The 26633-nt window shown below is 38.8% G+C and overlaps 1 pseudogene; it reads left to right on the top strand.

The window, feature by feature from the left end:
- Positions 1 to 5079: 5079 nt before the first annotated feature.
- The window catches only part of LOC139722987 (low-density lipoprotein receptor-related protein-like), a 54105-nt pseudogene continuing 32551 nt past the window's right edge, over positions 5080 to 26633 (top strand).

Here is a 26633-nt window from a genome sequence, read left to right as displayed (position 1 = left end):
TTTTTTAGCTTTTTAAAAAGTTAAAAAAGAAGAAGGAAGATATTTAGGTTTCAGTGAGTCGGTATAAATGAGCCATTAAAAATGTAATATTTACTTTTTTTTCAAAGGAACCTTTATTCTTTGAGACATTAACATAAGAACTTGGTACTTATGAGTAAAGACATTTCTAAATAGTTCCTCTTTGACTAGATCTACTTGTAAACTGGAAGAGTACATGTAAATGATTCACAGATTAGGAGAGGTTGGCAGTCAGGACTGAACACTTTCTCTCTCTCTCTCTCTTTCGGGCATATTCGAATGGCAAGATCACTTGGTTGTAGACTCGATTATAAAAACACCTAGGCCTAAATCCTAGACTCTTTTTCTGAACCCACAGGTCTACAAATACCAGAAAGAGTGGAATCGACCTTAGACCTCTGCTCTAAAGACTAATATTAGTCTAGCTAATTCACGTTAGAGCTAATGTTAGGATCTTCTAATGTTAGATCTAACATGAACTTTTTGATCAAAGTTAGCCTACATATATAGTATAATTATTATGCATAGATTTTAGAACCTCTAGATGTCTAAACTTAGGTCTAGCTAGGCCTAGTAAGCTGGGTCTTTACAACAAAACTGCCTAAATATGAGTAGTAGGTTACTAGAAACCTCTAACGTTAGGTAGAATCAGTGGCCCAGATCTTGACTAAGGTTAGACCTAGATCCTAATTCCAGACACCAGCTATTTATGCTTCAGACCCCGGCCCTAGATTTTATATTGTAGGTCTAGTATATTAGACTTTAAACGTTGGTAGATCTACATCTACACCTTCTGTATAGACTACAGCCCCTTGCCCTGGACCTGGCTCTAGCCCTACAAATATATCTAACCAGCGCAGTAACGTTAGTAGTAGTGGGCATGTACTGTCCACGTTATACAACTGCTAATGTGCTAACGTTAGGTGTTAAGTTCATTGTGATTATACTATCATAGGGCCTAGCCCGATTGAATTGTTTTGGCATAATAACAGGCGTAGCCGTACATTCTAACACTAACACTAACGTTAGAGTAACACTACCCCTACTAGCTAGAATGTCTAACACTAACGTTAGTATTAACAGTTAGAGAGAGTGTAACCGTTAGATAGATTAGACCTAACAGTAGACGAGGATTCAGTCCAACTGCATGTGATGAGGCCATAGATTACAAACCTAGATCGAACGAACAAGACACCTAAATCTAGACGTATACCTAATGTTTGTTAGGCCTCTTTTCGCACCGCGTCAAGACGTGCTTTACGGAATAATCGGTGTTCCACTAACAAGCACCGCCGGCACGGTCGGGTGGCGGCCCGGGGGTTGGTAGGCATGCCCGCGCCCACGGGATCGGTGCGAAATACAGTAATTAAAGACATCGGCCTAACGTAGTACTAGCGCTTGAACCTTGATATTAACCAAGTCTCAGATGAAAGTTGTATATCTAACTGTTAGATCAAAACAGATTTTTAAGTTTCGTTATGCAGTGCAATAAAGAACTATGTATTTAATTACTAAGTTACTTACATTCGAAGGAAATAGTCCCTTTTCCAGTCACCACGTTTCCAACTCAACGACCGAAACATGCAGCTCTAGCTCGCGCGAGAGATTTCACCTGTAGCTAGCTCGTAGGGGTAGACGTACGCGGTACGCACACGTATTAAGTATTCGCGCGCACACAAGCTGCGCGGGGCTACTGGAAAATGCTCGAAAATGCATTTTCTGAGTTCCTGCAAGTTCAGAGTTTTGATTAAAAGTAAAGATTTCTTCAAGAAAACTAGAAATAATATTTGCACATTCAATTAAAGAAGCACTTGTAGTTTTATAAAACATTAAATTACTTTTGGAAGATCATCTAATTAGCTTGGAAAAGCAAACTTTGCAGAACGTTAATTAATCTGTGAATATTATTTCGAGAAAACAACACCCAAACATTTGAGAGCCCCATATATGGCTGTACAAAATGACTTTTTAAATTGCTAAGGAAACACATTTAAATTGCAATTTCATTAAAAGGGACAATTGAAACTCATGATCTTTCAAATATCAATTGAATGCAAGCAAAAAATAAAAATCGTGATTTTTGACATGCTTCTGAATTTTGTGCTAAAAATGACATTTTTCGGCAAAAACGCGCGTGACATCCGGCCGTACGCTATTCCTTAGTATTTTTGCAAGACTTTCAGTATGAGAACGGAGCATTAACAAAAAATGCCGTCGAATCCTTATCTAGAGCCTTTTTGAGGTTTGGCTGGTCTACTATACAGGGTATAGCAGTTTTTTTTCTTTTTTGAATTAACTGGAAGAAAGCAAGGAGAAATGGAGTGCGTTTTGATCCAAACAGTGCATTAATAAACACCAGTTCTTGGTTTGGCTGCGATGTGGTTTCCCTTCAGGGAAATTAACCCCAAATATAAATACACATACAGTGTACAATGTACATTGTATATATCAGCAAATGCAGAAATACACTGTATTAGTAGAACACATACCGATATGTGATTTATTGCAGTTGATTGACAAATTATCCTATTGTATACATGTACAGCGTACATACGTGTACTTTGACTTATTAAGCACCAACTACTGTAATCAGTGTTATATAGTAATAGCCATGACAGAAAATCATGGGCATATATACATACTTGGACTAGATTTTATTAAATTGAACACGTTAAGTGACATCTTACAGTAAGAAAATGTAGACTTTTTTTAACTATTCAAAAGTTATGAATTTTAAAAGTTTTGGTGAAATCCATGTACCATCTTCACTTGATATTAGAAGATTGCAACAATTTGTGATGTTAGTACAGGAGGACTGCAATAATTAATACACATTTTAAAGAAAATGTCTTAAAGAACAAGTTTACCTTAAACTACATCTATGGATTGAGAGAATGCAGCAATATTAGTAGAATACATCAGTGAAAGTTTGAGGAAAATCAGACAATCCATTAAAAAGTTATTAATTTTTGAAGTTTCAGTGCCACCATCACTAGATGAGACTACTACAGCTTGTGATGTCACATGCATAGAAAGGTATAAAGAAAGTATAGAAACTCAACATATTTAACTTTCATATCAAAAGAGCACTTGACTTGCCTCTTTCAGAAGGCAGGGGGATAATATTACCCTTTCACATATACGTGTACATCAGTAACAAGTCAAGGGAATGTGTTGTTTTTTTTTCAAAAAAAGAGGAAAACTTATGTGGAAATCATTTTATATCTTCTTTATATCTTTGTATTTGTGTGATATCTAACCCTAGTCTTCTCATCTACCATTGACTGCAGAAACTTTAAATATTCATAACTTTTGAGTGAATAGTCTGATTTTCCACAAACTGATGTATCACTGATGTGTCCTAGTGATATTGCTGCATTCGCTCAATCTACACTGCACATTTATATTAACAGTGGACTTAAAGGGACTGTAAAGTACTGGTTGAGGTAATAATTCAGCTTGTAACATTTTGCAAGATATTTAGAAACCACTCTATGAAATGTTAAAGAGCTTACAATTCTAAGGGGAATCAAAAGCTTATGTGATCACAACTTCTGATCTGTAAATTAACAAACATGTGGGAAACATGTTTCTCATTATCTCACCAAAAAATGTTAAAAACCTAAATCCTCACCTCAACCAGTACTGCACAGTCCCTTTAAAACTTAAAACTTTCTAGCCTAATGAGATGACTTGACATACAGTACTTTATGTGTAATGTACATGTACCTCTTTCAGAAGGACAAGGAATACATACACTGTAATATGCATGTACATTACTTAATTCACTCTATGTCAGTAATGAGTAGAAGAATGTACAAAGTTTATACTTTCATCATAATAAATGAAGTTCAAAGTTTCACGAAATTCTTTTGATGTTGTGTATATCTCTGATGTATGGACCTGTTGGCTACATTTGTAGAGATCCCATGCAGTGTAGTGAAGGTTCCCTTCTCACCTTTTCAATGCATAATTTGCATTGTGGGTGGACCTGCATGCTTCCATTGTCAAACTTCCTTTGCACAATCAGTAGGAGGGCCAAAACATCATAGAAAGTACTGTATTTACATGTTAGATCTAAAAGCAGAATCTTTCATTGGAGTTGGCTGCTAGAGCTCTAAAATCCTTGAGATTATAAAAGGGAGAGTTAAGTTACAGTGTAGCACATGATTACAAAGTCTATTTTATTATTGTATCTTATAGTTGTAATCTGATAAATTTCCATGGATGTATTAATGCCTCAAACTGTAGCAATACCTGTAGTGATGATTTAGTTCTTTGAGCCTCTTGGTGGCACAGAACTTTACTCTTGTTTTTTTGTTTTTGTTTTTGTTTTGTGTGTGCTTTTGATCTGGTGATTGTGATCATTACATTATACTCCTGTTTGGACAATGTTTTGGTACCGGCAGATTTCTTTACAGAAATTTTGTTGATAGCGGAACATTGAAGTATGCTGAGATAATATAGCTAATGATTATGGGGCCTAAAATTTTACTTGGTTATGATGAGAGTTTTGTTGATCCATGAACCAATATAACATACAGTAAGTGTACTGTATGTGTATGTATGTGTAGTATACCTTCACATCATACAATTGCAAACAGCACTGTGGGGAGAAGACAGGAATTATAAATATATGTTACATGAGAATATGTGGTGTATGATTGATTGATGGTATTTTGTGATTATGATTCACACTGAAATCTTACAGGCATCTTTCATGCAAAGTTTGAAATACTACAGCTTGTCTGATTAGTATGTTATAGTTTGTGTAAATGTCATTGTCTAGTTAACTGTTTAATTTTATGTATTTAGGGCCTCCCTGGAAGAACACTACCTGCCTACTGATGGGGCTACCCTGTTGAAATAAAACTGAATAGATACCGGTGCAGTGTCGATATTGATTAGTAAACTGCCAAAAATACCGTACCATGGTACAAATCTTGTAGTTCAGCATAAAATCCTTCTGAATGAAAACTGTATTCCATTCTGTCAATTTGCAGTGGTGAGAGTCAACCTGTAGAAATAAGATGGATTTACTTGTACTCTTTATAATTGACCATGACTCTTTTTGTATCTTGGTTCACAGCCCACTCACAGGATGTGTGCACGCAGGACCAGTTTACATGCCCCTCAGGGGGCTGTGTCAGCCTTGACTCCAGGTGCGATGGGGTGCCGGACTGCCCGACCACACCCGACGATGAATTTAACTGTCCAGGTTGGTGTCACAATGTCTTCTTCAACCCTTCGGTAGAGCAAAGACCTTCTCTCCATGAGCATGCAAATTCATCCCACAACAGTGGAGAACATTATTTTATCAAAAAGATGATGTAATATCTGTTTGAGCGTGCCTTACAAATTGTAATTCAAATGATATTAATTTCCATATGTATTCATTTTAATGCTTTAATAGTGATAAGTACTAACTTCCAGAGTGACCTGTCTGTTGTGTTTGTTTGTTTATTGTCTGTTAGAGGAATTTCATGCATGAATATGTTATTTTATATCGTAATTTCGTGAGAGATTACGTCATATATGAGATCCCGCTAGTGCGCGCGCCACTCAATTCGTTAGTCGCCGCCATCTTGCTAACACGCGAATTTCTGTGCTCGGAAAATTCGCCGGAATTGCACTTGAATATTCAAGTTTTCGTTCGAGTTGGATCGACGTAATAGCGAAAGTTACCTCAACGGGAGGTTTTGCCAGGTTTTTCTGGTTTTAACGATCATTCTTCAGCTGAACAGCGACGGAATTTATGTCTTCGACCAACGTTCCAAACGTGGGCGGCGCAGCCGCACCACCGCTGCTGACAGCAGTCGCGTCCCCGGCAGCCACCGGCGGGGGTCGCGGAGACCAGCACGCACAAGAGTGCAAGCAGAAAACTGCGACAGCCAAAGGTAAAACGCCTACTAGAGCCGGCAAGGCAGGTACTAGTAATAGTACTACTACAACAAGCAGTGCTAACCCTAGCGGTAGTACCGGTGCAAACAAAACAGTGAAACCACCTGCCAAACTGGCCTCTAAAGTTTCAACTTTGGAAGATAGACTCGGCAAGCTTGAAGGCCAATTAGCTGTGGTTGTTCAATTTGTGGAGGCACAGTCGGCAAAGCAGACACCAGCCCGTGAAGGCGGTGGCAATGGAAAGAGTATCAGGACTCGTTCTGAATACTCCCCTTCAGACTCGGCAGATACTGACTGCCATTATGATGATGAATATGCGGCACCATTTCTGGGCCGAGATATGGATGAAAACTCTGTGATTATCCAACCAGGTCAAGGGGATAGTCGTGATGACAAATTTGATATTGAAGAAGGCGAAGTTCCCCCTTCTGTAGTGGAGAAAGTGCCAAACATTGCAGCCAAATTTGCTGTGGCTGAGGAAGTTGGTCCCCCCATTGACCCAGAAATTGCTAAGTCTACAGCCTACCTTCTGACCCACCAGCTCGAGCCCAAAGTGGTAGATGAAACGATCACTAAATACCCCATTCCCAGCAACTGTGAGCTGGTGGATGTGCCGAAAGTCAACCAAAGAATCTGGAATGGGCTACCTGCCTTTTCAAAGACACGAGACCTCAAATTTCAGAGACTCCAAAAGAATCTCACGAGAGGCATCAATGCCTACATACATACAGTGTCGGCACAGGATATCACTGAACAGCAACAAGATGCACTAGCACTTCTGTGCAGTGCGAATTTCGAGCTAAATTCCTTGCGTAAGGAATTCATGAAACCAGACATTGGTTATCAATTCCAGCATCTCTGCAAGCCCTCTACCCCGGTCTCCAAATTCCTTTTTGGTGACGACCTGGGAAGTCAAATGAAAGACATAAGAGATGAACAAAAAGCAACTGAGGGTGTCCTCAGGAGTGAGCATAGCAGACAGTACAAAAAGCAGCGTTTCAGCCCATATGACTATGGCAGGAGTGCATATGGCAAGGGCAGGAGCAAGATTACATCAGGAAGCTCAAATTTGCCCCAACAGTACCGCGACGCGGGCTGGACTACTTCTCGTGCAAGTACAAGTGATGTCACTAGGCCTACAGGTGCAAAAGGACCGTGGACTGGAGCTACCAGCCATGCTTTTTTAGGCCAGCGCCCCAAGGGGAGGGGGAAGCCGTCGGCTCCCCACACCTTCACACATCCCAGCCAGCACCAACCGCACTGCGGCAGCAAGCAGGGCTCAGGGATGAAGAGAGCACGATAACCTCCAGTTCAACTGACGAGGTAAACATGACATCTGATTCTAGTGATTATGCAAAGCTATGTCATAATAATGTAGAACCTATGGTAGGAGGTCGACTGAAGCAATTCCTCCCAAAGTGGCGCAAAATTACTTCAGACCCACATGTGCTAAATGCTGTAAGTGGTTACAGGCTTGAATTCAGTAAAGAGATGGGTGCACCATCTAGAACTAAACCCCCTTACCTTTTTCGGTGTGATAAAGCCGAAGAGGCTGATATTGATCTTGAAATTTCTAAACTCCATGACAAGGGAGTAATCGAACCGTGCCAGATGGAAACTGGAGAATTCGTGTCTAATATTTTTACACGGCCTAAAAAAGACGGGGGTACACGCGTTATCCTAGACCTGTCTGATCTCAACAAATATCTCCAGTACCAGCATTTTAAGATGGAAAATATCCATACTGCTATTGAACTCATTTCAGAAAATAGCTTCTTAGCTTCAGTCGACCTTCGGGACGCGTACTATACAGTACCTGTGCACCCAACACGCAGGAAGTTCTTAAAGTTCTCCTGGAAAAATCAACTTTGGCAATTCAAAGTACTGCCTAATGGCCTGAGCACGGCGCCAAGGTTATTCACTAAACTACTGAAACCTGTATTCACATTACTGAGAGAGCAAGGGCATGTAGTAATTGGATACCTTGACGATGTACTCATTATTGGAGAAAGTGAGAATCAAACATTGCAAACGGTTTTTGAAACCACTAGCATCCTTGCACAACTTGGGTTCTTGGTACACCCAGAAAAATCAGTACTATGCCCCACTCAAGAAATACAATTTCTTGGTTTCATTCTCAATACTCAGGCCATGACAATTCGACTGCCTGATAACAAATCAGAGGAAATACAGTCCTTGTGCACTGAACTTATGCAAATGGCAAACCCCAGTATCAGGCAGGTGGCTAGAATTATCGGGAAAATGGTAGCATCATTTCCCGCAGTCCAGTATGGACAGCTCTATTACAGGGCTTTAGAAAGGGACAAAATCAAAGCACTCAAAATGAATAAGGGGCATTTTGACAGAAAAATGAGCCTATCTTTGGAAGCAAAACAAGAGCTGCAATGGTGGACAGACAATGTGCAGTCTACTTTCTCACCCTTACGACACCCTAAACCTATGCTCGAATTGTGCACGGATGCCAGTGGCAAAGGCTGGGGGGCATCTGATCATACCACCCATACAGGGGGTAGATGGAATGAAGACGAGCTGCAAAAAGCCAGGGAGAATAAGATTAATTATCTGGAGACCCTGGCTGCTGGCATGGGACTCAAGTCCTTCTGTTCTAATTCACAAAACATTCATGTTTTGTTACGGCTAGATAACAGTACTGCTGTTGCGTACATTAACAACATGGGAGGCATTAAATCCTTTGACTGTGATCGGGCAGCCCGAGAGATTTGGCAGTGGTGCGAAACTCGTAAAATTTGGGTCACTGCAGCACACTTGCCAGGAAAGCTGAATGTGGAGGCAGACCGCATGTCTAGAATTTTCAATGACCGCACAGAATGGATGCTTGACCGCACAGTTTTCCAAGAAATAACTATACGTTTTGGGACACCAGAAATAGACCTATTTGCCTCCAGACTTAACAAGCAGGTAGAGAACTATGTCACATGGTTGCCCGACCCACATGCCAAGGCTGTTGATGCCTTTACTCTCGATTGGGGAAAGTGGTACTTTTACGCATTTCCTCCTTTCTGCTTAGTTGCTAAGTGCATTCAAAAAATCAAATCTGATAATGCAACTGGGATACTAGTAGTCCCAAAATGGCCAAGCCAGCCATGGTTTCCTCTCCTAAACAGGATGATGAATGAGGAACCACTTGTTATTCATAGGAGTGAATCCTTACTAACATTGCCAGTTTCTAACACTCCTCACCCACTAAACACTCAGATTGATCTTCTTGCTTGCAGGTTCTGTGCAAGCCCTTCAGAGATGCGGGATTGAATGCACGGATAACTGCTGTAATGGCCTCCTCTTGGAGAAAAGGGACTAAAAAACAGTATGCAGTGTACATAAACAAATGGAAAGCATTTTGTGACAAAAAATGCAGCAACTACTTGTACTCGGATGTTCAAGCTATCCTGGAATTCCTGAGTGACATTTTCTTCGATAAAGGGGCAGGTTACAGTGTCATAAACTTAGCACGGAGTGCTCTATCTTCATTTGTGATTCTTCGAGATACTATGTTTACAGTTGGAAACCATCCCTTTATCCAGAGGTTTATGAAGGGAGTCTTTCAGCTACGCCCACCCAAGCCTAGATACATGGAAATGTGGGACGTTAACCTTGTTTTCAATTTTCTTCGTTCTTGGTCCCCAGCGCACATTTTGGACCTGAAAAAATTGACGCTTAAATTGTGTGTGATTATTGCATTAATCTCAGCACAAAGGATTCAATCATTACACTATCTAAGCTTGGATGGTATGGTGTTAAGAGATAATGCAGTCACCTTTCACCTTCATGATCTCCTAAAACAGAGCAAGCCTGGAAATTACTCACACAGTGTCAAGCTCCAGGCATACCCGCCAGACAGGAGACTTTGTGTAGTCAGGTACTTGCAGGAATACATCAGCAGGACCCGCAGAATCAGAGCTAGTGAACGGTACCTTTTTGTTAGCTACAAGAAACCGTATCACAGGGTATCATCTCAAACAATCGCTCGCTGGATTAAGGAGGTTTTGGAGGCTGCGGGTATTGATACAGAGATCTACAAGGCGCACTCTACTCGGGCAGCGTCTACCTCCGCAGCCAATAAGGGAAATTTCCCAGTATCTAAAATACTTGCGCAAGCCGGTTGGGCCAACGAAAGAACCTTTCGCAAGTACTACAACAAGCCCTGTCCTGCTGAGAAAACCTTTGTAGAAACAATTATCAAAAAATAGACTGTGAAGCCCTAAGATTTGGGCAGACATGTCTTGAACTGCCTGAACTTGTGAACTCTTGGAGACACAATATCTCTGTAGCATTCAACCTGAATGAGATTTGCAATGGAACCTCTTGTAAGGTATGCTTCCTACCCCTTTTCGGGGGGGTTGCCTCGAGAATGTAACCACTGGCTTTGAAATCTCATATATGACGTAATCTCTCACGAAATTACGATATAAAATGGAAGATTAAACGAGAACTTACCGTTTGAAGTTTAATATTAATTTTATGAGTAATTGGAGGGTGAGATTACGTCCCACCTCACCCTCCCCCAAATTTCAAACGGTAACTTAATCTCTCGTTATCTTCCTACATCAGTGGTCACATTCTTGCTTCTAATATTGAGTGGCGCGCGCACTAGCGGGATCTCATATATGACGTAATCTCACCCTCCAATTACTCATAAAATTAATATTAAACTTCAAACGGTAAGTTCTCGTTTAATCTTCCATTGTGCACATAAATGCAAATATATGATTTCCTGTGAACTATACAAGTACATGCTGCAGGAATCAATTCCCTGTACAAATTTGTAATGGTCATTGTGGATTTGAATTTTTATAATGAAGATTACGTGTGACACTGCATCACAAATCCTACCCCCCCCCCCCCCCCCCCCCCCCAAAAAAAAAAAAAAAAAAAAAAAAAAAAATGCATCCCAGGGTTGTTTTCAAGTGGGCCTGAAAACAGTTATATATTTTTGGTCAAAAAGGTTGATTTAAAGTACATGTGTAAATGGTAAATATTTCTTTTTAAAGTACAGTATATAGAAGCATTGAAGTACTGTTTTGAACAGTGTTTGAAGAACATTCTACGGCCTTGTTTCACTTAACATGGGCACTATACATCTATCAAGCCAAACAATTAACCCAAAGTTGGGACAGATTCAGATCGAGTTGGGAAGGATACATCGTATTCAAGATTTGTATGTATGTAGAACATGGCAAGGTGTGCACAAGATATTATTACAAAATGGCTTATTGGTGAAAGTAGTAAATGTTTCTTATTTCTGCCATTCGAGGACTAATTAATCCTCAAATTGTCTCTATGATCAGCTGAATTGAATTTAGGATTGATTTTGGAGCTTAAGTAGTGTAACAGCTCGCAGGTACTTGTTTTTTGTTTGTTTGTTTTTACTGTTCAACAGTGTGTGCAAGTATGCATGAAAAACATCAACAAATACTATCAATCATTGAGCAGTCCTAAGATTACAACATTAGTTACCGTACACCCCTTTTCACCTATATATTCTCTTCTCTCTTTGCAGATACACTGTTAACTGATTGTAGAGTAGATTACGTACGCTGCCCAGCATCTGGGAACAATATCTGCATATCACCCTCCATGAGATGTGATGGAAATGACGACTGCTACGATAATTCAGATGAAGATTCAGATTACTGTCGTGAGTACTCAACGCTCTGTTTCAACTTTTCAGTTCCACTGATGTAGGGCCATTCAGACTGCGGCTGAAAATTGTAACATTAGAGCATGGGACGTCAGTTTTAAAGTTGCTAGGCAACAAACCGTGCAAAAAAGCTGCCCGAAGCAATGACTTGGACAAATTGCAAACTGGAGCATGATCTCCTTGCTTCCTCTGTATTTAATGGGGTCATTCAGTAATGAGAAAAATCATGATTTCGGTCACTTGCCGCCACCCCCCCCCCCCCCCCCACTCTTTCACCCCAGAGCCATATAGTGCAGCTACACAGTGTAGCAGGTCATGCTATAATTGTTACATCAACACATCAACAACACACCATCAAGCCCATTGTGCATTCACACAAATACTTAATCTTATTTTATTCCTAGTGCCAAAACTTCAAAAGCTGTGATTGCAGTGGGAAATTGAAAGCTTAAACATCTTGCATTGCTGTTGCAATATTTGCCAATTTGTGAATCAGTAAAAAAGTGCACCATATATTAGTTGTCATTTAATTTCAGTTCATGTCTGCAATTTACAGGTATCATGCATCTTTTTTGTACATAAACCTGTTGAGAACGAACTGTTTTTGCTAATAACAACACGCATTTCCCATAGACACCTGCCTGAGTATACGCGGGACTAGTCTTCAACAGGTTAAGGTACATATTATGTACATGCCCAAGCTTTTGATTCCATTTCCTGTATTACATCTACATGTACAATTGGTCGTCCCTACTGATGTGGTTCCATAGATGAGTTTAAAGGGGATGTACAGACTGGTTGAGGTGGGGATTCATGTTTTGAACATTCCTAAGTGAGATAATGAGAAACCTCTTATGAAATATGAAAGAGCATGTACATTGTAATTTTAAAAAGGATTCAACGTTTATTTGATGAAAATTGGTTTTCAAATGGCTGAGATATCCCAAAAAGTGATAATAATAAAAGGCGACAGGCCACGCCTTTTATTAGGATCTCTTTGTTTCACCTTGTTTTTGGATATATCAGCCATTTCAAAACCGATTTTCATCAAATAAACTTTTGATACCCCTTAGAATTGCATGCTCTTTGACATCTCATAGAGTGGTTTCTGAATATCTCGCAAAACGTTAAAACCTCAGCCAGAACTACACACCCTTTAACCATACCTTGGTGTGTTTGCAAATTGTGATTTTGTGAAAAAATATGCCTGAAAATTTTAAGGTGAAGTACATGTGTGTCTTGCAGGAAAGTGCCAATTTGACTGGTCTTAACCCTAACTTACCTGGGGGGGGGGGGGCCATAATGGCCCCCCCTCGACGAATTCCATGACCATTCCGGCGTGCAAAATTTTTTGACCGCGCTGCTCGCTGACTTTTTACTTTCAAGTCTCGCGCAACTTTTGAGACCAAATTTGTTGCACCCGGGCATACCGTTCCGAAGCTAGCCCCTTCAAAAAATTTTCGTTAACTCCAAAATTGCTCAAAAACGTGATTTTGTGTACAAAGTCAATACAAATTGTGTTTTTTCAATTAATTCATATAAAGATTCATATTTTTTATTTTAATGGCTGAAATCAATTTATTTTAGTATAATTATGCTTCAAAAAATGTGTATGACAAATTCCGCTTAAAAAAACAACAAAAACAAAAGTTCGAAAACAAGGAAATACATAAAGAATTGATAAAACAATAAAAAACATAAGAAATTAATTTTGATACTGAATTTTTTTATGCACAAATGTTCTGAATGTCACCAGGAATATTTACACCAAAAATCAGCATTCCCTAAGCTTTTATAAGCCAATTACAGACAAAAATGAGGTTTTTGTATAAATTTGCATAATTAATTAATTTAAAATAGAAAATGCAAATTTTTTGAAAATTTAACCTAACAGTCTTGTAGATTACATCCGGCTTTATGTTCATGCAAAATTTTGCGGTGATCGCGCGATCAATGGCCGAAATCTGAAGGGGGGGCCATAATGCCCCCCCCCCCCCCCCCCCCAGGAATTCAAGCTCGCTAAATAGCCCAGGTAGATTAGGGTTAAAGTAGGTACATTGTACTTTTCTACCTTAATCTGTGTCTTAATACATGTTCATATAAGTACTGGTAATACATGTATTATAGGGCTGAAGAGGAGGTATAGTTATGCATCAGATACTTGTAGTAGCACCTAATCTTTTACTTATATTGGTTTAGAGTCTGAACGTGTCATAAGTTTGTTTTCATGGCATACTAAGTTTATCAGCCATGCCATTTTTCATTGGGTTTTTTTTTTCTTGGTTTCCACTCCACAGAGAGAACTGATTGCCCAGACTCATTTATCAAGTGCGTTGTCGACGGCAACACAAGATGTTTGTCTGGTGAAAGCCTTTGTGATGGACTCCAGAACTGCGACGACAACTCTGATGAACCCGCCTACTGTACTGGTCAGTTTGATCTTATATTCCTACAAACACAGTCAGGATAAATAAATACAAAACATATAATATGCATGTACAGGGTATGTCCTTACATACATTGTACCAGGACATGTACATGATATCAGGGCTGAACATTATCAGTGGCCTGGTAGACTTGGGCCACTAAAATGTGATAGAGGGCCACCAAATTCCACAAAGGTTGTCTTTTGGTGGCCTGATTTGGCAATTAACAAAGACACTAAATGGATTGTGATGTTTCCTTTTATTTCGGGCCAATACATTTCTATTTTTGGCAACCAAAATTTCAAATTTCAAAACCTAAACCACCAGAGGAAAATGTTATTGTTGAATTGAACATACCTTACAACTGTACATTCAACATATATTATGTAGGCCTATATGTTTGTGAGAAAGAGATTCTGAATGTTTCATATGAAGGGTATTATGTAGACAGGGAATAGTATTCCTCCTGCCTTTTTTCCTTCCATTTTCTGACAAGTCAATAGTTTTTAATAGTGCGTATAACATTTTAAGAGCATTTGATTCAAATTCTATTCAATCTTGTGATATGATTGTTGTTGATGTTTATGGCATAAAGGAGAAGTGTTGTGGGGAATGGTACCAGGTATTTTACACAATCATGGAAATAATGTTGTAAATGAGTGCACTCGGTTTTATCAAAAATCTGTATCCCTTCACAGAGTCTAGCATGAATTTTCATTACACTCTGTTTGTAACACACTCAACGAAGATGATTATGAGAAAGAGCACTTTAATAGACCCTTAACTTCGAAGCCAGTTCCTTCAAAAGGGTGACTGCTATGTGAATGGACCTAAAATCTATATTTATGATATGTAGTGATATTCTGAGAATATTTCATTTTTCTTTCAGCTACTGCTCCATGGCAGTGTCCAGAGTTCCATTTTCAGTGCAATACCAGCCGACGGTGCATATCTGACCTGAAAGTTTGTGATGGCACCAATGACTGCCAAGATGGTTCAGACGAACTGGACGACTGCAGTATGTCATGTCACTCTCTGCACAAAAGACACGTCATTGCCACTGACATATTCTGTAGGATGGCCAATGGCCAGTGAAATTGATGCTGTTTGACTTGAGTTATAACGAGAGGCATATTCCATAGTCATTTATCATTCAATCCTATTTCTTTGACAGTGTGCTTTGAAGACAAACTTTCATTTCTACTTTTTTTTATCTTCTTCTTTTACGGTATGTATTTTTAGTCTGTTTGCTTTAATTGGTGTAAAGTGCCTTGAGTATTTAATCAGAATGGAAAATGATATAGAATTTGTATGTATGTACCAGAGACTCCAACTCTCCCGTTTTCGACGGGAGATCTCCCGCCGAAAACCCATTTTTGCAAAATCTCCCGTTCTCCCATTTGAGATTTAATTTCTCCCGCCCTGGCTCTTTGTCTCCCGTTGGAAGGGATTTCTTACTTATTTCTATCATATGTTGAAAAAATAAGCCTCAGATAGCACAAGAGAGCATCTAGAACCCTAGGAACTTCGCGCTTCGCACACATCAAGTTGGAGTCTCCCGTTTGCTAGGGGTTTCAGGCGGGAGAATCTCCAGATCAGAAGGTGCTTTGGGTTGGAGTCTCTGATGTACATTATATGTATGTATCATTATTATTATTATTATTATTATTATTATTATTATTTTCATTATTATTATTATTATTATTATTATTATTATTATTATTATTATTATTATTATTATCATTATCATTATCATTATAAATTTTTGCCTTGTGTAATACAACTTGTCACTAATAGTTCAAAATGGATTGATTGGTTCAAGGAGTGCTTGCAGTCATATTGCCTTAAGCAGAATGCTGATAAGATACTGCATGCACCATATATTTCACAAGTATGATATTCTGTAAAAGTTGAATTGTAAGTCAATATCACAAGTGGTTGAATTTGTGACCAAGAATCATATGGAAGCAATGAGAAAGTACTGTCAGCATTTGAAGAGAAAGATTGTTGCTTTCTAACCCTGGAGACAGTAGGCCTACATACAAATGTTTGTATTACAGGAGGCAATATATTGTAAGTATTTTTGGAGGGTTTCCATGACCACCTATTAAAGTTAATATTTTTTGAATTGGTGAATATTGATTGACTTGCAAAATAAAGACACTTTAAAAAATGTATACGGGGTGCACAGTGTAATGCAAGAATTGTGATTTTGTTTGAACTTGAGATATATCACTGGAATAGTTCGTAAAAAAAAAAGAAAGAAAAAAAAATTGTCCTCTTTGTGGAACATTCAGGTTAATTGTTCTGCATGTGTAACATTTAGGCAAGTATTTTGACGTCTTAACAGTAAAGGTTTCTATCCCCTCCCTGCTGCTTCCTTTGCCAGGTGATCACATGTGTCGGGAAGGTTACTACACCTGTCTGGTCAAGCGCTTCGACGGGGCCCGCTGCATTCCGAACACGGAGAAGTGTGATGGGGTGGCACAGTGCGAATACGCAGACGATGAGGAGGACAGCTGTGGTAAGCCAGCAAGGACTCTGGGTCTCCCTCGAGATGAAATATAACTTTATGCTCTTTAAAGGAAAGGAAAAAATACCTGAAGTTTCATCAAAAAAAAAATTGCATTTTAAAATTATCACACACACAAAAAACAAAATGTTAAGGAATTTCTTATTTATTATGAAATCTGATAATTGATATGATGTCGTTATAATATCTGGTTGCTTTCAACCAACCTGTATTGGGGTAGAGGTATATACATATATTGTGTGTGTGTGTGTGTGTATGTGTGTGTATGTGTGTGTGTAACTTATAGTGTCTTACACTAGGTTTTCCTGCCAAATATGTCACCAGGTGCACAGGAGGCGTGCGGGGCAAACGAGTTCACGTGTGATAACGGACTCTGCATACTGGCAGCCTATCGATGTGATCATTACAACGACTGCGGCGACGCATCCGATGAGCCAGGGAGTTGTGGTGAGTGGATACAATGCAGCTGATATGTGCACATGTTTAGACCTATTTCATGTGTCTACTTATCCCTTAGCAGGCCGGACTTTTTTGGCTCTGCTGAAACGGGGGAATGTACATGTACATGTACATGTATATCATGCGTTACAAGATTTCACTCAACACAGTGTCACTTTTAAACATTTTAATGTGTTTCCATCATCAGATATACACTGTACCAAAATACAGGAGTGTGAGAGTTCAAATTTTTTTTTTAATCTGCCCAAAACCCACTTTTCAAACTTTTTCGCTATTCAAATGCATTCGAATCTTCACACTTTAATGCACTTCAGACCTTCCTTTCTTAAGTTCAGATTTTTTTTTTTTTCAGATTTTATCTGCAAGTCCTCTCACACCTCTGAAAATAAAACCTTCTTACAATAACAAGTAATAATATTCTTGAAGTATATTCGTTAAGTTAATATGATCATAAGTAGCCAATATTTTCTTATCAATATCTTTGTTTTTGTCAGTTTTAATCACAAGTATCTCATTTTGACATCAATGGAGTTAAAGGGATTGTATAGTTCTGGTTGAGATGGGGCTTCAGGTTTCCAACTTTTTTTGTGCGTTTGTGTGAGATAATGAAAAATTTCTCATGAAATAGGAAAGAGCATGTAAATTTGAAGAGAAATTCAAAGTTTGATGAAATTGGTTTTGAAATGGCTTAGATATCGAAAGCAAAGTGATCCCAATAAAAGGTGAAACCCACCTTTCATTAGTATTGCTTTGTTTTACTATGATTTGGGATGTCTCAGCCCTTTCAGAACTAATTTTTATCAAATAAACTTTGTATTCTTCCTAGAATTGTATGCTTCTTAGCATTTCATAGAGTGGGTTCCTAAGTCTTTAGCAAAAGTTGAAAGCTGAATCCTCACCTCAACCAATACTATATTATCCCTCATTTTGCGATCAAACTGTTCATATGGCTGCAGCTGAGATTTAATCATTCTGTCAATCTTTCCTATATTCCTTTCCTCCAAACATCATTAGGACTCATCACCACAACACAAAACACCGACACCAACATCTCACACCTCACAATCTAGTCATTTCCTTCCCGTTCTTCTCATGAATACATGATCTTTTACATGATGTATTCACGAATTTCCTCAGAAACAACCTACTCTATACGCTATTATTTTCACTCACAGATATTTCACGAATGAGGAGGTCATGGACATTTTTGCGAGATGTTGTTTTCGCTAATCGACACAGAGGCCTTCATAAGCGCACTATTTTTTAATAGTGCATGTTGACATTTTCTGGTGCTGTTAAATTTGCAGTCCAACTGTGATTAAACCCTGGCGAAAATATCCGCTTATACGGTAATCTGTTATATTACTATTACCTGTCTGACATCCAAGCAAGGCAGTCATGTGTTATTTCTTTTCACAAAGTCACTAATATATATACAAACACGCAAAAGGCGTCCATCATTAAAGTCGGGTGTCTCCTTTCAGATTACCGAGACTGTGATGCGACAACAGAGTTCCGGTGTGGGAATGGCGCATGCGTGCTGGATGCATTTCGGTGCGATGGGTCAGAAGACTGCCATGACGGTTCTGACGAGAGAAATTGTCGTGAGTTCAAAAAGGAGAATCCTATGATGAAAGAAAATTACTCCTTTGTAATTATCATCATTAAGATTGTAATCATGGTTTTTAAGTATCGTAAATAATAATGATGATATTGTTTTCTTATATTATTGTTATCATTATCATCATGAGTATCATCATCAATGCTTTATAATCAGTAATGATATTGTCGTGCATTCACATGGGCAGAATATGGCGATCGAGATTTAAGCACTGTTTTTCCTCTGTGCTCATATCAAATTGAGAAACAATGCACAATCGTATGCAATGAATATCCCAGAGAAAAAAAGTATGAAACTTGTTACATTCATTCATGACCATGAAATCAGAGAGGAAAAAAAGAAAATAGAAAGGACTAATCACTCAAAACATTTATACATGATTAGCATTTTAAGCAAGGCTTCATATCAGTTCGCATGTGAATTTTTCTTTTAAAAGTAGGTACCCTATCTACAGTAGATATGAAAGTAATAACAGATCATATCATAGGATGAGAACCAGAGGGGCGTTATCACGATTTTGAGGGTGTTGAGTTATTGGTATCACATCTGTAGAGCTACATCTCATCTACATTATAGTATCAATTTTAGATTTTAGATTTTCATTTTCAGTTAAATGTTCACAATAAGAAACACAAGAACGCTATTATTGTATATCCAATATTTGGGAGAATGCTTATAAATCTACCCACTTTTGATTCATGATCAAGAAAGTGGTGGGGGTCTGGGAGATTCCCTACTTTGATTGGGAAATTTTGCAGGAAGTTTGCTGTTACACTGGGAAAACTTAATCTTAAACAATTTATGTGTTTGTTGATTTACAGATCAGCAGTTGCGATCTTAACAAATTTTCATTTGTAGAGGGAGACAAACTGAAGAAACTCAAACCTGAATTTATGTGATATTTTGCCAGTGTGACCGTGGCTATTGAAGATACCATTGATGTTACAGTACATATACACATTTTTGGATCAGTTGTGAGTGAGATCACACCCAACTCAGATTATAAATTCTTCCCATCAAAAAGAATAGAGATATTGACAACATATAAAGGTTTGAAGAGGCAATTGTATTTTTGTATGCATTATATTTATCAAGTCATTGTTTGGAAATATAATACTTTACTGTACCAGTATTCTTATGGTGTAAACCTGTAATATAGAGACAATCATTTTGATGCATTATGATGTAATGTTCATGGATTCTTGGACTTTATGTATCATAAAGTCCCTTGTCTTGTTTGATCATATGACATACACATACACATAATACCCTCTTTTGTTATTAATCTTCATGCAGCTGAATGCCAGAGTGACCAATTCCTATGCGATGATGTCAGGTGTATTCCAAACTCCAATGTGTGTGACAATGCCATCCACTGTGAGGATGGAAGCGACGAGAGATATTGTGGTAGGTTTGCAGACACAATGGCAGTTTGGATGTCCTGTCTTCAAGTTGCGTGCAATAGACCATAATTCTTTTCATTACATGATTTCTCTTGACTTCTGTGCCATGTCTGGAATCATTTGAGGTGTGTAGCTACCTCAGGTCTAGATTTTCAATGCCAAAATGCATTAGTAAATTTGTTTCTTGTTTTGCCATGAAGTTTGTTGTGAAAAATTTTTTGTTAAGAAAAATTGTTTTTGAAATGAAAATGTACATTCTAAATATCACATGGTCTTTTCGATTAATCCTTTCTCTACCAGGGACTATGGTCAATGGTCAGAAAATGGTCAGAAAAATGAAATCATGGTGTATAAGTGGTTTTAATACAAATACTTTTCTCTTGTAATTTCTTTTGTTGTGGAGTGTTGATACAAGTTTTCTTTTTCTTTATTTCTTTCTACATCCCACCCACTGTGGTGACTACAGGAATTAATGAATGTTTGAACAACCCCTGCTCGGAATCTTGTGTGGACTTGCCGACTGGGTTTGAGTGCCAGTGTACAACCCCAGGATTCCAATTGGGCCCTGATAGCAGGACATGTGTTGGTAAGCGATTTGTTAAAACATGTTGGGAACTTTGTCTTGTCTGATATGAGATGTACTATCAATTCTTTTATTGGTGTAGGTACAGTAATTTCTATGGTGTTTTTTTTTTTTGTATTTGCATCTTTCTTTTTTTTTCTTTCTTTCATCCGTTCATGCATAACTGCATACAATTGTACTGTGCAGTATGTTCAGGTATTTCTTGGAGCTTTCTTCCAAGCATGAATGCGTGCACATGTTTAGATAGGAATTTCTATTTGTTTACATCATTTTTTTTTTCTTTTCTGTTTGTTCAATTATTTCTTGCAAGCTTTCTTGCAAGCATGGATGCATGCTTGTGTATGTCATTTAGTTCACTTTGTTCATTCATGAACGTATTTGCACTCTCTCTCTTTAGACAGTATTTACACACATGCATTTGTTAAATTCTTCATCTGTTTGTATATTTTTCTACGAAGGTCCACTCATTCATTCATGCATTTTTAATTGATCCATGCATTTATTCTGCTGTCTATCTGTGATGTTTCTTGATCACAGTGTCCTACAATATAGCTTTCTTCTTTATTTATGTGACACATTGGTTACATTTGGCTGATAATTGAACCTTTAGGTAAAGATCAGGTCACATAGCTTTTGTCAAATGTAGCGGTCAAAGTCATGGTGAAAGTGTGGAAGGTTATGAGCCCAAGGCAAGCTGAAAATATTATCTTAAAAATCATTTGGCAAAATGCAATCAGCAATTTTATAGTTGTCCTTTGATAAGTCTTCATTTGTGTATACATTGCTTCTATTTTTGTTTTCTTTTCGTGGTGGCATTTGTGTTTGTGTTCGCAGATATTAATGAATGTGCAGAAACTCCGGAGGTTTGCAGTCAGACTTGTACAAACACACAGGGGTCGTATGCCTGTGCCTGTATTACAGGTTACACCTTGTCTACAGGTGGCAGCTGTATCCGGTCAACAAGTCAGGGTAGGTATTGATTCATGGGCATTTATTCCAGGGCGTAATTTGCCATCACCGTTTTTGATTAACTAATGAAGTAATGAGATATGAATCGTTACTTGCATCATGTACATCAGTGACTTCTACTGTTAGGAATATTATTTATTATATGTATATATTATATATTAGGAATATATTTGTAAAGTGACAAACTTGTGAAGTCTATAGGTCTGTATGCATGGTTATCTTAAATTTCTAGAAATTGCCTTGTCCAGAATCAAAGCGTTTTGCTTCATTGGAAATAGGGACACAACATATGTATTTTGCTTTGTTCTAGGTTGCATACTGTTATATACCACACATGTATGTACCATGAACAGAAGTATGGAACAAGTGTAATTTTGTTAGTTGGGGATTGCATACCAGGTATAGAAATATGCAACAAATTTATTTTTTCTTACACTTGAATGGTATACCGTGAACAGAAATATGTGTTTTGACTGTGGTGTGATGTTTTGTTCGTATTGTTCCCCGCAGACGAAGATCCGTTTCTGTTGATATCGAACCGGTACTACGTGAGGCAGTTTGACACCTTGCAGGCTGATAACATGAACAGCATTGTCGCACAGGACTTCGACTTTGCCGTGGCCATTGACTTCGACAGCCGCGAGAATCGAATCTATCTGTCCGATGTCATTGCAGATTCTATAATCCGTGTAGACCGTGATGGTCGGAACAAGGAACCAATCATTGAGAGAGATGCCAGCAGTGTGGAGGGTTTAGCCGTGGACTGGGTTGCTCGGTACGTGCAAAATTTCTTTGCACAGAATTTGCATTCTTGCTTTGAATTTCACTGACTTATTACTGCTGAGTATGTGCTTCAGTGCCATTAGATTGAGACAATATGTAATGTGTAAATTGTAAAGCTCTGTCAAATTTGTCTTCATGTTATCAACAGCTGCCAACACCTCAGCAGAGAAAGGATGTGTATAAAAACCACCTGTCTCATTCAGCTAAGGGTCACCTAAGCTGTCTCCTGAATGCATATCATTTGAGTGCAATGTCCACAAACTTCAGCTTTAGCCATATGTGTCAATGTTCTGATGAATACATATTCTTTGTGAGTTTCCCTCTGTAAGCAACTTGTTTCTAGAAAGTAAAATGACCTGACAAAGAAGCAATTTATTTTGTAGATTGAAATGGAAAATGTCATATGACCTGTGACATTCATACATGTATTATGCTATTAAAACTGATACATGCACAAGCCACTAAAATAATCGAATTTGCAATGTTTGCAGCCAGAAAAGAAATGAAGTGGCACCAAATAATAGCAATCTATTTTGAATCTGTTTGTGTCGTAGTGAACTCACGCGATGCGGCTTGCCATGTAAGTCTGACTTTTGTGAAGAGGGCTTCTGCTTTAATATGTGAAGGTTAAATACATGTACAGTTGTATTTTATCTTTCTCATCTGATTTGGGTCAATGTCGCCTCCGTTTTGGTCCATCCAGGAAGCTGTACTGGTCTGACCGGCCAAGGAGGGTCCTGGAAGTGGCGGAGCTGGATGGCTCCAGCCGTCGGGTGCTCAAGCGGGACAACCTGTTTGAAGTCAGGGGCGTGGCAGTGGATCCAAAACATGGGTGAGTGTTACGGTACACTACCTCCTTTTGTAGATTTACGTCCTTTCGATCCACTTGCATCCATGCAAGCTATGTACTAATGAACTGTTGTGTAACATAACATCATCTCACCCCCAAAAAAGGTGTTAGAAACCTGAAATTAGGTCTCAAACATAAATATATGATTCCTTTAACCCTGCAGAGACTAATGTTCTCTCTCTCTCTCCTATGCCCTACAAAGAAACATGTACTGGACAGACTGGGGGCTGAGGGCGTACATTGGTCGCATGGGGATGGATGGGACCAACGCTATGGAGATCCATGACTCCAACATCGCCTGGCCAAATGGAATCTCCGTGGACTACTCAGCAGACCGGATCTACTGGACCGATGCCCATCTAGACCACATCATGTAAGCTGCAGTGGGGTGGGGTGGGGGGGGGGGAAGGAGAGAAGGGGAGGGCTTAGGGAGGTAAGGTACATGCATGTGAGCTCTGTGGAGTTCATGCCATTGGTTTCCTAGTGATAAGTACGAATCAGTAAGTGGCTGTTTGCAGGGCTGCTAACATCTAGTGGATGAGAGTTTAGAGTGGGGAATGCATGGAAACTTTAGACCATGGGGGCAGGCATGGTAGGGAGGTGTCCACAGTACCCCCCCCCCCCCCCCCCCACACACACACACACACACACACACATAGTAGGAATCTTTTGCATTTTTCAGCTTGAATGGGTATGTTCAGCTTTTATGTGTCAAATTTGAATATGGTATTCATCTTTACAGGGTTCTGCAATTTTACATCGCATTCTAATTGTAATATGGCAGAACATGAAGGGTAATGTGCATACATGAATGACTTTGATTAGCCTGATTTTGTAGACATTGAAATTCTTGAATTAAGTTTTAGTGTTTTATTGATGATATATGGTTGATTTCACAGTATATTCATTTTTTCTTCTATATTTGAAAGTGTCTTTGTTTGTAATTATGGTTATAGTATATACCGTAATTTTTTATATCCTGTGGCATTGTTGACAAGCAGCTTTTAGCTGATTGCATATCTATTGACCTGGACTAAAATAGTATAAGCTGAAAACTTGGACGTCTTTGTGTCTTTCCCCTGAAGATTCGCGGACTTGGATGGGAGTAACATCAGGGAACTCGCAAACGACGACTCCTACCATCGCATCGCCCATCCATTCAGCATCTCAGTTTTCGAGGACAGCGTTTACTGGACTGAGTGGAATGTTAAGAAGGTGTACCGGGCCAACAAACTGACCGGTCAGGACGAGATTGAACTCATTGAAACCGTCCACCGTCCGATGGACATCACGGTCTACCACTCCCTACGGCAAGACAGCAGTAAGTTTTGGGGTCTCTTTTGCTCCATTACGTCTGCTTAAGTGTAAAAAATCTAGTTTTCTTTCTTTGTTTAAAGTGCTAAGGTGCAGAAAGAAATATACACATGTAACATTCCAGTCCCTGGATGATTTTCTACATGATTTAAACATCATGTTCAGTGTAGGGTATCATTGCCTAATGCATTACACCTTAGTCCAGAATGTAGTGTATACTGGCTGGGTCTTGAATCTACAGTAACCCTCCAACCCCCCCCCCCCCCCCCCCCAGGTTTGATCAACCCTTGTGGCAACGACAATGGAGGATGTTCCCACCTGTGCGTGATCGCAGCCGGGGGCGGGGCATCTGCCTGCCTCTGTCCGGACAACTACGAGATGCAGGCGGACGGGAGAACGTGCACGGAGAGTTGCATCGGCCGCCAGTTCCACTGCCCCATTGACGGCAAGTGCATAGCGTGGTACGAACAGTGCAACGGATTCGACGACTGCCTATACGGGGAAGACGAAAGGAATTGTCGTAAGCATCCTTAATGGATTTGTCTTCTATGCCCTATCAATGTTGATGTGAACAATTCAAGCAAATTTGAACATATTTGAGCAAACCTGAAGGCCATGTTAAGGGACAGAAACATTGGGAAGCTATAGTGAATTGGCAGGCAGTGGCCCAACTCAGATATATTTGGGAATCTCTGTAATGAATTGCATACAGGTCTACATGTATATGCAGCACGCGATGTAGCTTATTAAATTAGTGCACATACACGTGTATTTGGTAACGAGCAATTCTCTTTTAGCAGACCTGTGCCAATCATGGATTTTGGATGTACCCCATGGGAAGGGAATGAAGATCAATTCAATTCAATTCAAATCAATTCAAGTCACATCAACCTTCCCATTGCATAGTTTCCCCACACCTTAATCCCTTTGAAGAATGCTTCGAGTACTCCAAGTGCACAGACATATGCCAAGGCCACAGGATCATACATCAATGTCATAGAGAAGATTCTTGGTTTATCATTCTACCACATTAATATCAAAATCTGGAAATTCAAAATTGACATTTAAACTCAGGTATCTGACAGGGTACCACTTGGTAATTTTTGTTTTCCTCATTGTCTTCCATTTTCTTTTTGGTGCTTCTTGTCCATGTGATAAATAATCACTGGTAGACATTAGTGGCAACTCACCTCAATATCTACCAAAGATAGTTGTTCAGCCTGAAAGAAAATTCAGAAGTATAAATTACCTTAAATTTACAGTCTTCTGTTGATGCCTATTGATATCATATTTATGCATGTTTAATACCCCTAGGGGGATGTTTTGTCAATGAAGAAAGAAATAGTAGTGTTTCAAGTGTTCTGTGAGCTTCTAATATCACAGTAGGTTTTTCCTCATTCAAACTTTTTGAATTTCCTATTACCTATATTCGTACATGTCGTTCTCTGATATTTTTTTGTCCCATTATTTTCTGTTTTATGTTTATATCTAATTTCATTTAGCATATTTTATATTGATATACAGAAACAGTTGTATGTTGTATCTGTGTGGTGTTTTTGTTGATTTGACTGTTACATAATTATATGAGAAGAGATGAAACCAGAAAATGAGCCATGAATGTTTTTTTTTTTTAATCTCTTCACCTCTTTACCATAGCAACAAGATTGTGCCCATCCAACCTGTTCCAGTGCAATATTGGAACACCCCAATGCATTCCCGTGTTCTGGTTATGTGATGGAGAATTTGACTGTGCAGATGGCAGCGATGAGCAAACATGCGGTGAGTGTGAAAACCATTAAATTGATCATATAGTTTTGATTGAGACCTAATTTCAAGTTTCAAACTTTTTTTTTTTTTTTTTGGTGAGATAATGAGAAACTTCTTATGAAATATAAAAGAGCATGTAGGCAATGTTTATTTGATGAAAATTGGTTTTTGAAATGGATGAGATATCCAAAACAGAGTGATTCTGATAAAGTGTGCAACCCACTTTTTATTACGATCGCTTTGTTTTAGTTTGTTTTTGGATGTTTCAGTCATTCCACATCCGATTTTCATCAAATAAACTTTGAATTCCTCTTGAAATGGCATGC

Source organism: Diadema antillarum, unplaced genomic scaffold (assembly GCF_040938485.1).
Source record: "Diadema antillarum isolate AM-2024a unplaced genomic scaffold, OU_Dant_1.0 scf00000179, whole genome shotgun sequence".
In the NCBI taxonomy this organism is placed as follows: Eukaryota; Metazoa; Echinodermata; class Echinoidea; order Diadematoida; family Diadematidae; genus Diadema; species Diadema antillarum.
This window is presented reverse-complemented; position numbering and strand designations above follow the sequence as displayed.